Source organism: Narcine bancroftii, chromosome 2 (genome assembly GCF_036971445.1).
Source record: "Narcine bancroftii isolate sNarBan1 chromosome 2, sNarBan1.hap1, whole genome shotgun sequence".
NCBI lineage: Eukaryota > Metazoa > Chordata > Chondrichthyes > Torpediniformes > Narcinidae > Narcine > Narcine bancroftii.
In genome coordinates, this window is record NC_091470.1 from 356386498 (window position 1) to 356403471 (window position 16974).

Here is a 16974-nt window from a genome sequence, read left to right on the forward strand (position 1 = left end):
ATGGAGAAGGGTATACTTCAGGGACAATGATTTTGCTGACTCCGCATGAAAGAGCAAATGTCCCCTGTGTCCTGTGCAGACTCTGAAGAGCACCACACACAGGAGCAAAGGTACCAACATTGATATCTCAGCATCTGCAAAAATGAGTGCTGAAATTGCAGAAGTTGCGATGTCATGATCAATCTCTTTGCTCCTTTTGTGCATGATGCACTTCAGGGTCTGCCTCATGGCACCTTGGTCACTCCATTTACTCCAACACCCGCTTTCCTGTAATTTCATGATTATGTAGCATGTTTGTCTTAAACTCCAGCGCATCCATAGACCATTGAAATGGTGGAGTTTGTTTTTAAATTTTACTACACGTAAAACTTCCCCTCAATAATTCTAGAAATTGCAAAGTTCTTGTATCTACTTATCTGATATCTGGAGTAGATTTCCACAAGAAGAAATAATCTCTAATCCCTCAAAACAATGTAATGATGAAGATATTATGTGAGCTTCCAGTTATTGTGCATACACCATGAGAAATTATTAATAATTTCAACAAATTGTAAAGTGAGGTGCATTTCTCTAGTTTAAAAAATCTAGTTTTTAAAAACAAAAAATAAATTCTCCAGCCTTTGCCAAAATAGCAATCAAGAACTTGCCATCCTAACGAGCCATTAATAACATTCCCTCTCCCTGTCAATTGTTTGGGCTGCATAAAATGTGAAGCTACATTTTGTAGCTGATGCAGCAATAAAAAGATAAACAGACAGGCTTGGATGAAGATGCATAGGTTTGTATAAAGCAGGAACATGGGAAAAGAGTGGCTGAAACAAATTTGGTTAAATATTTGCTTTATATTTTTTTTCTGAATAAGATTAAAATATTGAAAGCTTCTAACTGAATCGATTACATCAAAAATTATGAATATAAGGGAGACATGGGTATGGTGCTGTGGTTTGGAATATCCAGTTTTTATTTGCAGTTGTAAAGAGCACTAAGAAATGACTCGTGAAATATGGACTCCCAGGAACTTAAATATTCCGAGTCTGTCCACTTCCTTCCCATCAATGCAGACAAGTGCATGTACCTTTAGCTTCTCCTTCTTAAAATCAGCAAAGAGCTTCTTGGTCTTGGTGATATTGAGAACAAGATTGTTCTGGCACCACCCAACAAGTTCTTGATCTCCATCCTGTATTCTGATTCATCATTTCCAATTATTTGGCCAACAACAGAGGTGTAATCAGTAAATTTGTAGATTTATGAGGGTACATGGAAAAGAGTATGGAACTAAAAATGCAGCCTTGCTGCAGGTATAAACTTTTGGTTCGGCCACATTGGAGTATTGTGTGCAGTGCTGGTTGCTATACTAAAGGAAGGACATGGAGGCTTTGGTTGGGGTGCAGAAGAGGTTCATTAGGATATTACTCAGATTAGTGTGTTTTGGCTCTGAGTAGAGGTTGGAATAAATTATTATTTTCTGAGGTGTCAAAAGATTGAGGGGAAACCTGATAGGAGTATATCATGTAATGTGAGGCATAGATGGTCTTTTTCCTAGGGTGAAATGTCATTACGAGAGGGCATTTAAATTGAGTGGAGTAAAGTTTAAGGGTTACTTGCGAGGCATTATTTTAACATAGAGCCTGGCAGGTGTCTAGAATGTGCTGCCAAGAGAAATAGTAGAAACTGACATGATAGCGACTTGATAAAAGCCAAGAAATGGAAGAATACAAACCACCTTCAGGCAGATGAGATAGTTTAATTTGGTATTGTGTTTGGCGTAGAAATGGTGGGCTGAAGAACCTTTTGTTGTGCTGTATTGTTTTATGTGTGTGCATGTTTTATGATAGGACATGTGAATCAATAGCTTCCTTTCTCTCGTGCAACACATCTTTGGGTAATAGTTATATCATTTTAATTTCTTTTGAGTCATGTGAACAATTAATTTTAGTTTTAATGCCAAGATTTATTTGTGTTCTTTAACAAAAGAGTATTTTTCCTATGTTATCCATAGGCCATCAATACATAATCTTTGATAAATACCTTTAGTGCACTTCTTTTGTTTGCCTGGTCTGTTCTATCTCTCACGAGTATTATTCCTCAAATGATTTTCTTTGGGGTGGGAGAGATGAGCATATTTTTTTGTTGTGGTTTAAACTGCAATAAATAAATGTTGACCAAAATAATTTGAAGTATCAAAACGGATGTAAATATATGGCAAATAGCCCGTTTTAAGCATTCGGTTTCTCGAGTTGACCGTAATAATTTTTTATCAGGTAATTTGATCTTTCTTGCAAAGAAATTGTATAAAATCTAGCTTGGCAAATGTTTGTTTAAACCTGACAAATGGCCCATTTTTTGTCCATTTAAAAAAACCCAATGTTCTCCTTTATTTGATCTGTTCAGCTGTGGTCCTAAGAAGATTCATAGATTCAGATTTGTATTCAGTAATATATTCCTTTGATTTTTCACCCGTTTCTGAGGTGCAGTATTGCATTGTGCTTCTGTTCAAATGATTTAAATAATCTGAATTAAGAGGTCAATATCAATGGGAGTGACTATGAAATCACCAGATCAGCATTTAAAATCCCATTGATTCAATTGCATACCTTATTTTAAGGAAAGGAAATGTGCTTGGCCTAGCCTATATTTTGGAATAAATTTGGGTGATTGACTACTAAACTAAAATCCCCTCCCCCACCCAAGTTACTGAAGCATGGCTAGATGTCACAGTGATTTTTTTTTTAGGAAATTCAGCCTGGGTTATGATTCTCTCCTAAACGTGCTACAATTCCACACTTCATTCAGAAAGTGTTTCCCATTGGGAATTTACATGGTGCAATTAAAAAAAAGTTATTCATGTCATTTTATTTCTTTCTGTGTTGCATCACTTGGAGAGAGAGCGAAACAGCGCAGAAACGGGTCCTTTAATCCAACCTAGTTACTTATATCAGCTAGTCCCATTTGCTTGGGTTTGGGGATATCTTTAACCCTTTCCACTCCATATACCTCAATGTCTTAAACGTTGCAATTGTATCTACCTTTAGCAGCTTCAATACCCACAACCTCTTGTTGAAAATGTTACCACTGGTTCCCCTTTAAATCTTTCCTTTCTCACCTTGCATCTATGCCATTTAGTTTTTGACATCTGTTCCTTGGGGGAAAAGGGGGTGGCTATTTACCGTATCTATGCCCTTCATGATTTTATTATCCTCTCCCAGCCTCTTATACTCCAGGGAGAAAAGTCCCACCCTCTTCCTGGATTTTAATCGGAATTAAATTCTCTTTGGCATTCCTTGGTCCACTATCCCAGATCACAAGATAAAGGAACAGAAGTTGGCCATTCAGCCCATCGAGTCTGCTCCACAACTCTACCCTGAGCTAAACCATTCTCATATCCAGTTCTAATTTCCAGCCTTTCCCCATATCTCTTGGTGCCCTGACCAATCAGATATTTATCAATCTCTTCCTTAAATTCACCCAACAATTGGGCTTCCACAGCTGTATGTGGCAATGGATTTCACAATCCACGACTCACTAGCTAAAGAGATTTGTCCTCATCTGTTTAAAATGGCTACCAGCTAATTCTAAAACTGTGGCCTCTTGTCCTGGATTCACCCACCAAGGGAAACCTCTTATTCACATCTACTCTGTCCAATCCTTTCAGCATTTGATATGTTTCTATGAGATCCCCTCTCATTCTTCTATTCCAGTCCAAGAATACAGTCCAAGAGCTGCTAAACATTCCTCATATGTTAGCCCTTGCATTCCAGGATTCATCCTGGTAAATTTTATCTATATTCTTTCCAACGTTATTACATCCGTTATAAGACAACGGGCCCAAAACTGCACAAGGTGCTCCAAATGAAGTCTCATTAGTGCCTCATAAAGCCTCATAAACACCTCTTTCATTGTACATTATTTCTCTTGAAATTAATGCTAACATAGCATTCGGTTTCTTTACTGCCAATCCAACCCGGTGGTTAACCTTTAGGTTATCCTGCACGAGGACCCCATGTCCATTTGCACTTCGGAATTTTGAATTCTCTCCCAATCCAAATGATAATCTTCTTGTTTATTTCCTCTTTCAAAATGTACAACTGTACATTTCTCAACATTGTATCTCATCTGCCATTTCTTTGTCTACTCTCCCAAGCTGTCCAAGTCTCTGCAACCTTTCGGTTTCTTCAACACTTCCTACTTCCACTTCCACTTATCTATGTGTCATCTGCAAATTTAGCCACAAAACCATTCAATCCATAATCTAAATCATTGATTTAGATCCCGCTGTAAACTCTGATAACCAAGTCAAGTCCAGCTTATTATCATCTGATTGCATAATTACAACCCGACAAAACAGTGTTCTCAGTTCCTTGGTGCAAAGCATGCATACACATATCCAGACATGACATGCATACAGAAAAACAATACATTTGCAGGACAAGAGTGTGTGTGTGTGTGTGTGTGTGTGTCTCTCTCTCTTGCGGTCCCTCTGTCTGTTTATCTACTTACTTATTTATCTTTACACACACACACACACACACACACACACACACACACACACACACACACACACACACACACACACACACACACACACACACACACACACACACCATATGTAATCGTCAAATTTTTTGGGCAAATAAAGCAGGGTGGGGGGGGGTTTGACTGTTTCATGGGTCAAATTTTTTTTTACCTCATGAGAACCTGCGTCATTCAAGGGTTCAGAAACTCGGTTGGCTGTGACCAGGTGGTGAATTCATGGGTTCATGGTCAGGGCATTGGTATCTTAAATGGGTGGATGGCCGGGATGAGGATCTGTGGTTGAGAGTTTGGATGAGCTGGCGCTGAGGTGAGGATCAAATTTGGTGGGGGGGGGGGGGGGGAGGATCGTATAAAAACACCCAATTTTAAACAAATTTTAAGAGCAAAAAGTGGGGTCGACTATTGCACGATCGACAATTACACGAGTATATATGGTATTGTTTCGTAAATAATGAGAGGCTCAGATGGTTAGTGAGGGAAGTTCCTTTGGTTATTCAGCATTCTCACTACCCATAGGAAGAAGCTGTTTCTCAGCCTGTTGGTGCTGGCGCTGATCCTCTTGTATCACTTTCCTGATGGGAGTAGATGAAAGCTGCTGTGTGTGGGGTGGGAGGGGTCCTCAATAATTTTGCGTGCCATCTTCTGACAACGATCCCAGTAGATCATGTCATTTGGCGGGGGGGAGGGGAAAGGAGACTGCAGACATCCTCTGTGTCACTCTTGATCATTTGGAGTGACCTTCAATCCATTTCTCTGAGCTAACTGTACCACACTGATGCAGCTGGGTAGGATGCTCTCAATAGAGCTCCTGTAGAAGACTGATGTGATGGTGGCCGGTAGCTTAGCCTGATGCACATTTTTTTTTTGCAATATTGTATTTATCACTTCAAATATATTTAACAATCATACCAAATACAAAACATCAAGAGTACCCCTTCCTCTACCCCTCCCCTCTATATGTCCTATTGAACAGAGAAAGAATGAAGAAAAAGAAATACAAATAAAAATCATACCAGTGTCAGTGCGAACAGTAAAACAAATGGAGGCACGATAATACTAGTGTTAAAATCTTTACAGAGGTCTACTGGCTAGCCAGTAGCGATCTTAACTCTATATTGGCACCAGTAAGGTATGTATATGCTCTAAATAAGGCTGCCAGATTTTTAGGAAGGTGTTACATCCTCTCCTGAGATTGTATGTGACCTTTTCAAGTAGGATGCAGCTATTCATCTCCGAAGACCACCTATCCATGAGTAGATGGGAGTCAGATTTCCATGTTACTGCTATACACTTCTTGGCCACAAAGGCAATTTTTGAGAATTAGTTAGTGTTCTACCAACCATGGAGAAGTTCCCCAGAAGACAAAACTCTTGGACTACTTGGAAGGTGACTCCCTTGATCTTGGTTAAGGTATCACAGAGGTTGTACCAGAAGGGCCTTACCTTCGTGCAAAGCCAGGTAGAATGTAAAAAGGAACCACACTCTGCACCACACCTGATAATTCAGGTTTATATTGGTGGAGAGAGGTACAGTTGATGGAGAAAATTATAATAAACCAATCTATACCTGGCATTGATAATAGACAACAAACTTCTCTGACATAGATCTGACCAGAGTTGTTCATCAGTTGTTGTGTCTACAACTGACTCCCATCTCTCCTTAGATCTATGCAAACCTGGCTTTGGGCTCTCATTAATCAATAAAAAAATACATTCTAGAAATAAACATATACATTTTCTTCATGGAGTAGTTTCTTTCCCCTTTTCAGTGAGTCCCGGTAGAGTCATTTCAGGGCCCAAATTGGCCCTAAGGAAGGATCATAACTGAAGGTAGCAAAAAAGTATTATTGGAGAAGTCCTATTTCTTCTTCAGCTGTTCAAGTGATGCCTGATTCAGTCTTGTCAGGAAGTGCATTTGTTATTGCGTCTTCCTGACCGGTGAGGAGATGTGTATCTATGAGTGGTCACTAAATAAGTGGACTGCAAGGAACTTAATAGCTCAGTAGTGGAGAGAACTAATATGTAGTGGAAGGTGGTCATTCCTGGTCCACCTGAAGTCCATGATCATCTCCTTTGGCTTTGGTTGGTTGTTACTCTTGCAACATATGATGAGATTTTTCGCCTCTTTTCTGCAGTGCATCTCATCACTACTGTTGTGTCATCTGCAATCTTGATGACACTGTTGGAGCTGGATCTGGCAATGCAGTCGTGGGTCAGTAGCACGATCAGGAGCACCCTGAGACTCAGTGTGTCGTTGCTTGATTTCCATTAGGAAGTTCAGAATCCAGTTAGAGAGGGATGTTGAGTCTCAGCAAAGACTGTCAGTTTCTCTACCAGCCTCTGAGGATGATATTAAATGCCAAGCTGAAGTTGATGAACAGCAGCCTGGCATGAGTCATTGTTCTCCATATGGATCAGGATGTAATGAAGGACAAGGCTATAGCACCGTCATTGGAATGGTTTCTTCTACAGGTGAATTGAAATGGGTCTAGCAACACAAAGAGGTGTGCTTTGAAGCATTCATCACCACACACTCAAAGCATTTCATAATGGCGGAGGTCATTGCCACAGGGCAGTTGTCATTTAGACCAGTTATTGTTGCCCTCTTGGTTCTGTGTTGAAAACTGCAGGGATAGTGGACTGCTGCAGTGAGATGTCTGCAAAAACCTTCATCAATTGGTCTGTGAATTCCTTCAGTACCTAACCAGGTATGATGTCTGGTAATGCTGCTTTGTGTGGGTTCAGCTTGGATAGGGTTCTCCTTACCTCAGCTATGGCTATTCAGGGGGCCTGTTTGTCAGGGGAACTCAGCTTTCTTTGGTTCACCCTGTTCTCATTAAATTGAGCATAGAGGTTGTTTAGTCTGTCACCTTCATGGTCCGCTATTAGTGTTTTAAGGAAACTTGCAAATCATACTAACTACATTTTCATCCAAGTTGTTAATGTAAATGACAACAATGAACCCATCTTCGATTCCCTACAGCACACCACTGATCACAGGCCCCCTACCTGCAAAGTATCTCTCATTACCACCGTCTGACTCCTATCATAAAGCAAATTCTACATCTATTTGGCTGAATCCCATGTGATCTGACCTTGTAGACAAAGTTGCCATGCTGGGCCTTGTTAAAGATAAGGTCATAATGTCCACTACTCTACCCTGGTCAGTCCTCTTCATCACCTCTTCAAAAGCTCCAAATTTGTGCCATGTGATTTCCCATACACAAAGGAATGCTGATAAGGACTAATTAGTCCTTACCTTTTTAAGTCCAGACACATCCTCTTGTCCAACTTGCCCACCACTCATGTCAGGTTCTCTGACTTGCAGTTTCCTGGTTTGTCCTTGTACCTTTATTGAAGATCTGCAGTATTTGTCACCCTCCACTCCAAGTACATCACCTGTCAGGGTCCAAGCAACTTCTGCTCAAGCTTATCATTGATGTTGAAGGATGCACTTGGACAGACCCCACAGATTGATCTACTTTTTACATGGATTAAAGCTTCTTGTACCTACTTCCTTGTAATAAGAGATGAGTTCCAAAACCTCACTTCATCACTTTCTTTCCCTTCCTTGACCTGTATTCCACAGTAAAAACAGATGCAAAATATTTATTCAAGGTCTTGCCCATTCTCTCTGGCTCCACACACAGATGATACATTGATCATAAATGGAACTTATTCCCTCCCTAATTATCTTTTGTTAATATACAGTACAGGTAAGCATCACTTTACGAAAATTTACTTATGAAGAAACCAGAATTTACTTTTTCAAAAAAATTAAAATGGGATTTAACTTTTAAGAAAATTGCCCCCAATAGTAATCAATGGTAGTGGTATCAATTTATCACTTTATCAGTTTTTGGTATACGAACGGTTTCTCAGAAATGCTCTATCTTTGTATAGCTGTTCTTGTAGAATCCCTTGGTATTCTCCTTTTCCTTGTCTGCCAAATCCATCTCATGTCCTCTTGTATTTCAGCATGCCATTAAAATATGAATTTATTGTTTAAGACCTTGAAGTACCGGGTATACGCATGCAATTGTTGATACCATGTAATAGTCAAACTCCCACCCCCCACCCCTTTTTTTGGTCTCAGCCACCTGAGTTCCCGACCTCAGATCCTTGCCCCAGCCGCCCACTCATCTGAGCTACCGACGCCCCGACCAAGAATTTACTACCCAGTCACGCCCATCCAAGTTCCCAACACCTTGAATGGCACAGGCACTCATGAGGTCAAAAGTTAACAGTCGAGTCCCCCCTTTTTTTGCCCCAAAAAATGGTCCAAAAAATTCGACAATTACACGAGCAAATACGGTACATATTTTGGCTGAATTGCCTATATTCATTCGATGTACCCTGTGCTCCAAGTTCATTTAGTTAAAGTTGGCTTCAGATCTCTTCTTTTGACCCCAATTTCCTGTAGTGTAAAAATATAATTTCACTTTGTGTTCTTATCCTAACAATTTCTGTCTTTGTTTTGAGTAAAATTGAATAAAGTATCATTTTACTCCTTTACACAAAATCTCCACAATTAGCTCCATGGCTTATAGGCTTCATATCTTTGTTTATGCTATTGTGTTTAATTTGATGTGCAGAGAGCTTCGGTCACTGGCAATCAATATGGTGAGTATGTGAATTTTTTTTGTCTAATTTGCACCGTACTTTTTGCACAACTTGTTTTAAACAAGCCTGCAGGCCTATGTAAATGTAGCCGTGACCCTTTTTTTAAAAAGAAAAATTAAATCTTCACACAAATAGACAGCATGGTAACAGGCAATTTTGGCCCCCAAGTCTGTGCCACCCAATTAATCTACAACCCCGGTACATTTTGATTGGTGGGAGGAAACTAGAGCCCTTGGGGAAAACTCACACAGACACAGGGAGAATGTGCAAACTGTAGCTCAGAAAGGGAGGGAAAGGAAGAGGAGGGCAATTGCGGTAGGAGACTCCATAGTTAAGAGGACGGATAGGGGATTCTGCGGACGCAGCAAGGAGAACCGGATGGTGGTTTGCCTCCCTGGTGCCAGGGTCCGGGATGTTGCTGCTCGTGTCCCAGATATCCTAAAGTGGGAGGGACAGGAGCCAGAGGTCGTGGTACATGTAGGTACCAATGACATAGGGAGAATTAGAGAAGAGATCCTAAAAAGTGAGTACAGTAGGGAGTTAAAAAGAAGGACCGCAAAGGGGGTAATCTCTGGATTACTCCCTGTGCCACGTGACAGTGTGAATAGAAATAGAATGAGGTGGAGGATTAACACGTGGCTGAAGGGGTGGAGTAAGGGGCAGGGTTTTAAGTTTCTGGATAACTGGGACCTTTTTTGGGGGAGATGTGACCTGTACAGTAAGGACGGGTTACACTTAAATCCCAGGGGGACCAGAATCCTGGCAGAGGTATTTGCTAGGGCTACTCAGGATCCTTTAAACTAGAATGGTTGGGGGGAGGGAACAAAATAGTACAGAGCAGTAAGGAGAAGGTTAGAATGCAAACAAAGAAAGTTTGTAGTAAGTATTTGAATATGGATGGGCAGGTGATAGAGAAGGGAAATGCTCTGGAAGAAGATGAAGGGCAATTGGCAGGAAAAGTAAATAATGTTCTTAAAGATGAGGGAAAACAGGGATTAAAAATTGGGAAATCTCTGAAATTCATATATTTTAATGCCAGGAGTATTGTAAAAAAGGTGGATGAGCTGAAGGTGTGGATTGATACTTGGAAGTATGATGTGGTAGCGATTAGTGAGACATGGTTGCAGGAGGGATGTGATTGGCAACTGAATATCCCTGGGTTTCGTTGTTTTAGGTGTGATAGAGTCGGAGGGGCAAGAGGAGGTGGGGTTGCATTGCTTGTCAGGGAAAATATTACAGCGGTGCCTAGGAAGGATAGATTAGAGGGCACATCCACGGAGGCTATTTGGGTGGAACTGAGGAGTAGGAAAGGAGAGGTTACATTTGTAGGGGTGTATTATAGACCCCCACCCAGAGGGGAACGAGACCTAGAGGAGCAAATCTGTAGGGAGATAGTAGATATTTGTGATAAGCACAGGGTTGTAATTATGGGAGATTTTAATTTTCCACATATAGATTGGGAAACACATTCTGTGAAAGGACTGGATGGGTTAAAGTTTGTGAAATGTGTGCAAGATAGTTTTTTACAACAATATGTAGAGGTGCCGACCAGAGAAGGAGCAGTGTTAGATCTACTGTTGGCAAATGGGATGGATCAAGTGACGGAGGTTAGTGTTGGCGAGCACTTTGGGTCCAGTGATCATAATGCCATCAGCTTCAATGTCATTATGGAAAGAGAGAAATCAGGGCCAAGGATTGAGGTTTTTGATTGGGGAAAAGCTAGATTTGAGGAGATGCGAAAGGACTTGCAGGGTGTGCATTGGGACAATTTGTTTTATGGGCAGGATGTAGTAGAGAGATGGAAGTCTTTTAAAGATCAGATTTTGAGAGTGCAAAAGCTTTATGTTCCTGTTAGGTTAAAAGGAGGGGCAAAAGGTTTGAGAGAGCCGTGGTTTTCAAGGAATATTGGAAACTTGGTTCGAAGAAAAAGGGAGGCGTACATTAGATATAAGAAGCATGGAGTTAAGGGGATGTTTGAAAGATACATTGAATGTAAGAGGAATCTTAAGAGAGGAATTAGGAAAGCTAAAAGAAGGTACGAGAAAACTATAGCAAGCAGGGTGAAAACTAATCCAAAAGAGTTCTACAAATATGTTAATGGTAAGAGGAAAGCTAGAGACAAAATTGGTCCCTTAATCAGAGCGGAAAACTGTGTGTGGAGCCTAGAGAAATGGGGGAGATATTGAACAGTTTCTTTTCTTCGGTATTCACTAAGGAGAAGGATATTGGGAGATGTGAGATAAAAAAAGCAAATTGGGTAAATATGGGGAATATAGAAATTACAAAAGGTGTAGTTTTAAGGCTTTTGAAGAATATAAAGGTGGATAAGTCTCCGGGACCAGATGGGATCTTCCGCAGGACATTGAGAGAAGTGAAGGAGGAAATAGCAGAGGCTCTGGCGGTAATTTTCCAAATGTCATTAGATATGGGGATAGTGCCGGAGGATTGGGGATTGGCGCATTGTGCATGTGGTTCCGTTATTTAAAAAGGGTTCAAGGAGGAAGCCTGGCAACTATCGGCCTGTAAGTTTGACGTCTGTGGTAGGTAAATTAATGGAGAAAATTCTTAGAGATAGTACTTATAAACATCTGGATAGACAGGGTCTGATCAGGAGCACTCAACATGGATTTGTGGGAGGAAGGTCATGTTTGACCAATCTGATTGAATTTTTTGAAGAGGTGACTAGGAATGTGGATGAGAGTAGCGCAGTGGATGTTGTCTATATGGACTTCAGTAAGGCCTTCGATAAGGTACCACATGGAAGGTTAGTTAGGAAGGTGCAGTCTTTAGGTATAAATTTTAAGATAGTCAAATGGATTGAACATTGGCTGAAAGGGAGAGGCCAGAGAGTGGTAGTGGATAATTGTCTGTCAGGTTGGAAGCCGGTGACCAGTGGTGTGTCTCAAGGATCTGTATTGGGCCCATTGTTGTTCGTTATATACATTAATGATCTAGATGATGGGGTGGTGGTGAATTGGATTAGTAAATATGCAGACGATACTAAGATAGGTGGAATAGTGGATAATGAAGGTTTTCAAGGATTGCAGAGGGATTTGGGCTGCTTAGAAAAGTGGGCTGAAAAATGGCAGATGGAATTTAATGCTGATAAGTGTGATGTGCTTCATTTTGGTAAGAAGAATCAGAATAGGACATACGTGGTAAATGGGAGAGCATTGATCAATACAGAAGTGCAGAAAGATTTAGGAGTAATGCTACATCGTTCCCTGAAGGTAGAAACTCATGTGAATAGGGTGGTGAAGAAGGCTTTTAGTATGCTGGCCTTTATCAATCATTGCATGGAAGCTAGGAGTTGGGAGGTGATGTTGAGATTGTATAAGACGTTGGTGCGGCCTAATTTGGAGTTCTGTGTGCAGTTCTGGCCGCCTAATTATAGGAAGGATATAAACAGAGTGGAGAGAGTGCAGAGAAGGTTGACCAGAATGTTATCTGGGTTTAAGCATCTAGAGTATAGGGAGAGATTGGACAGATTAGGTTTTTATTCTTTGGAGCGTAGAAGGTTGAGAGGGGATTTGATAGAAGTATTTAAGATTATGAAAGGGATAGACAGAGTGGATGTGGATAGACTATTTCCGTTAAGAGGAGGAAAGATTAAAACAAGAGGACATGAGTTAAGAATTAAGGGGCAGAGGTTTAGAGGTAACATGAGGGGGAACTTCTTTACTCAGAGAGTTGTAGCCGTGTGGAATGAGCTTCCAGGAGAAATAGTGGCGGCGGAGTCAATTGTATTATTTAAGAGAAGGTTGGACAGGTATATGGATGAGAAGAAGATGGAGGGTTATGGGCATTGTGCAGGGAGGTGGGACTAGAAAGGGGTGTTTGGTTCGGTGCGGACTAGAAGGGCCTAATGGGCTGTTTCCGTGCTGTAATTGTTATGTTTAGATTATCCTTTCAGACAGCATAGGATTCATACCCTAGTCCCAATCGCTGGCACTGCAAAGGCATTGTGCTAATCGCAACACCAGCCATGCCGCCCAAACTCCACACAGATGGATTTAAGATTTATTGTCAGAGTAATAAATGACATTACATACAACTCTTGAGATTCCTTTTTCCTGTGGTTGAGGCAGAATTACACTAATTGGTAGTGCAAAAATAAACTGTACACAGCAAACAAATAAATGTAAATTGATAATGAAAGTAAACAAACTGTGCAATACAGAGAGAACAAAAGAAAACCAAGTGTACAAGTAAGTCTTTAAGTGAGTCTCTGAGTTTGTTATTGAGGAGTCTAAAGGTGGATGGGTAGCAGCTGTTCCTGAACCTGGTGATGCGATTCTCGATGGCAACAGCGAGAACCAAGTGCGTGCTGGGTGGTGAGGGGCTTTGATGATTGCTTCTGCCCTCTGACAGCAGTGTTCCCTATTGATGTTCTTGATAGTGGGGAGGGTTTGCCTGTGATGTCCTGGGCTGTGTCCACTACCTTTTTGAAGGGCTTTGCTCTCAGGGGTATTGGTACCCCCATAACAGACCGTAATGCAGCCAGTCAGCACACTTTCCATTACACCTCCATGGAAATTTGCCTGGATTTCTGATGTCCTACCAAACCTCCACAAACTCCTGAGGAAGTAGAGGTCCTGATGTTCTTTTTTTTCCCACAATGCCAGTGGTGTGTTGGTCCAGGAAAGATCCTCCGAGATCCCAAGAACTTAAATTTGCTCACCCTCTCCACCTCTAATCTCCCAGTGCTCACTGGATTGCACACCTCCGGCTTTCCTTTCCTGAAGTCAACCATCAGCTCCTTAGTTTTGATGACATTGAGTGCAAGGTTGTGGTTGGTGCACTGTTCAGACGAGTTTTCAATCTCCACCCTGTTTGCTGACTCATCACCTTCGACGGTGGTATCATTGGCAAATTTGTAGATTATGTTATTGTTGGAGGTGTAAAGTAAGTAGAGCAGGGGGCTTGTGGAGGAGGTGTTCTTACCAATCTCTACTGATTGTGGCCTGGAGGTGAGGAAATCCATGATTCAATGACAATGTTAGCTCCCAGGTTTTAGAGTTTGCTGATCAGTTTTGAGAGGATGATGTGTTAAATGCCGAGGTGTATTTGATAAAGAGTATCATGCTTTGTGTAGAGCTAGTGCCCTGTTAACAATGATAGGCGAACTGGAACTTGAGATAGCTCCCAAAGTTAGGATCGAACCGGAGTCACTGCAGCTCTGAAATGGTGGCTTTACTCACTGCTCCACTGTATCCTGCAGGCTACATGATTACTAAAAATAATCTTAAGTCCTAAGAGCCTAATCTCTCAAAATTCCATTAAAAATTGTGAATTTTTGATATTTTGACATGTATATAATACTGTATTTCTATTGTCCCTTAGTTTTTTTTTTGCAGCTTTTTTAAATTCTACAATATCATTATAATTTAGTTTCATAATCCCTGTACATGAACTGGTTAATTAAAAATTAGGAAACTCCAAAATGCTACAAGAAAGGATTATTTCGCCACTCTGCTGCGATTTAACCCCCATTCCCTTCCTTTACTTCATACCTTTTTGGTGTTGAACTGATTTCCCTTTAAATGTTTTTGAATTAATTTACTTTTAGAGGGTATGTTTTAAACATTGTAGCTCACCAATTAATTTTTTTGCTTTTTTTAATTTTTCACACTATGAACCATACTAACCAAAATACACACAAACATTTCCCTCTTGAATATACAGTGTCATTTTCTCCCCTTTCCCCCCCTTCCCTCCCTCCTTCACCCCCCCTCCCCACCCACTCAACGTTCAACCTATATGATACATTAAACCCATTAAACAATGTCATCACACAATGAAAATAAACAAGAAATTTGTGTCTTCTACTTTTACATACTGGGTCAGTTCATTTCGTCTTCTTCTCCTGTCATTTTAGGGGGTGGAGGTCCGCGGAAGGCCCTCTCTGTTGTGTTCCATGTACAGTTCCCAAATTTGTTTGAATACTGTGATGTTATTTCTTAAATTATATGTTATTTTTTCAAATGGAATACATTTATTCATTTCCATGTACCATTGCTGTACTCTCAAGCTCTCTTCCGATTTCCAAGTGACATTATACATTTTTTTGCTACAGCTAAGGCTATCATAATAAATCTTTTTTGTGCTTCATCCAGTTTGAGGCCTAATTCTTTACTTCTTATATTACTTAGAAGAAAGATCTCTGGATTTTTGATATGTTGCTTTTCGTGATTTTATTTAATACCTGATTTAGATCTTTCTAAAACTTTTCCACTTTCTCACATGCCCAAATTGCATGTACTGTTGTTCCCGTTTCCTTCTTACAACGAAAACATCTGTCTGATACTGTTGGGTCCCATTTATTTAACTTTTGGGGCGTGGTGTATAGCCTGTGTAACCAATTATATTGTATCATGCGTAACCTCATGTTTATTGCATTTCTCATAGTTCCGGAGCATAGCTTTTCCCATGTTTCATTCTTTATCTTTATGTTTAGATCTAGTTCCCATTTTTGTTTGGGTTTACAGTTTGTTTTCTCATTCTCTTTCTCTTGCAGTTTGATGTACATGTTTGTTATAAAATTGTTTTTCGGGAAATAAATTATTATCTTTTGAACAAATGAAGGACAAAAATGGTATAACTCACGGTACAATGTTTGCATACCACCAACTGAAAACCTACTTGAAGGACAAATTGGGAAGCAGACTGAGGTTACCAGTAGGAAGCAATTTTGAATATGTGATTACAGACACAATGATAATTAAAAGATTTGTAATTTTTTTTAAACTATCTTTCAGGTCATCTGAATATTTTTAGAGATGAGAAGCAGAGCTCAATTTTTATACATTCTCCACATAAAAAAATTCTCTACTCTGATTCTCGTGCAGTAACCTTGCAAAGGCCTTGAATTTGAACCCAGAACTGGCCATAGTGTTTCAGCTATGGCAAAAACCATTGCAGTATTAAATAAAATTTAAACAATAGCCACATTGCTTTGTGTATTCCAAATTCCTGTGTTTAATATTATTAATGCAGTAGCTGTATTAACAACTACTTAGTTTGTTCTGCCACTTTCAGAATGTTGTGTACATGCGTGCACAGTTTACCCAACCACTTTCCCTCATTCCTTGAATCGAACAGTTGAAATACTTAAAAATTCTTATGCTAAATTTGATTTGCTATTAATGTGTCTATTTTACTAGCCCTTGGATAAACATTTTCCTTGCTCTCTGATGTACAATCCGGATGAGTGCAACTCCAATGACATTAGAGACAATGCCATCAAAAATGAAGCAGTTCCTTTGATTATCATCCCTTCAAATATTTTCCTCTTCATTGGATCAAAGTCCTGGAAGTGCTAAACTAATAACATTGTGTTAAAAAGGACAGTGGTAGTTTTAAAAAGTGGCATTAAAAAATGGCATTTCAATAAATGCACCTAAAAAAGGTCTGGTGGTATAAAACTAATGGATTACATTAGGCTTTGCATATAGAGCCCAGTTGATTCTGCAGAATTCATCTAATATTTGAAGGCTTTGGCCAAAGTTGGGAAAGCTGCCCCACAGATTTGCAAAGCAACAGCCTTTCATGTGGATAATCTGACCAGGGAACCGTTGAGAACCTGACCAGGGAGCCGTTGAGAACCTGACCAGGGAGCCGTTGAGAACCTGACCAGGGAGCCGTTGAGAACCTGACCAGGGAGCCGTTGAGAACCTGACCAGGGAGCCGTTGAGAACCTGACCAGGGAGCCGTTGAGAACCTGACCAGGGAGCCGTTGAGAACCTGACCAGGGAGCCGTTGAGAACCTGACCAGGGAGCCGTTGAGAACCTGACCAGGGAGCCGTTGAGAACCTGACCA

General features: G+C 40.5%; 1 protein-coding gene across 9 annotated transcripts in view; it reads left to right on the forward strand.

Annotated features, from left to right (window-relative positions):
* The window catches only part of ankrd12 (ankyrin repeat domain 12), a 266417-nt gene that overhangs the window by 33815 nt on the left and 215628 nt on the right, over positions 1-16974 (forward strand). The gene's annotated exons all lie outside the window — the stretch shown is intronic.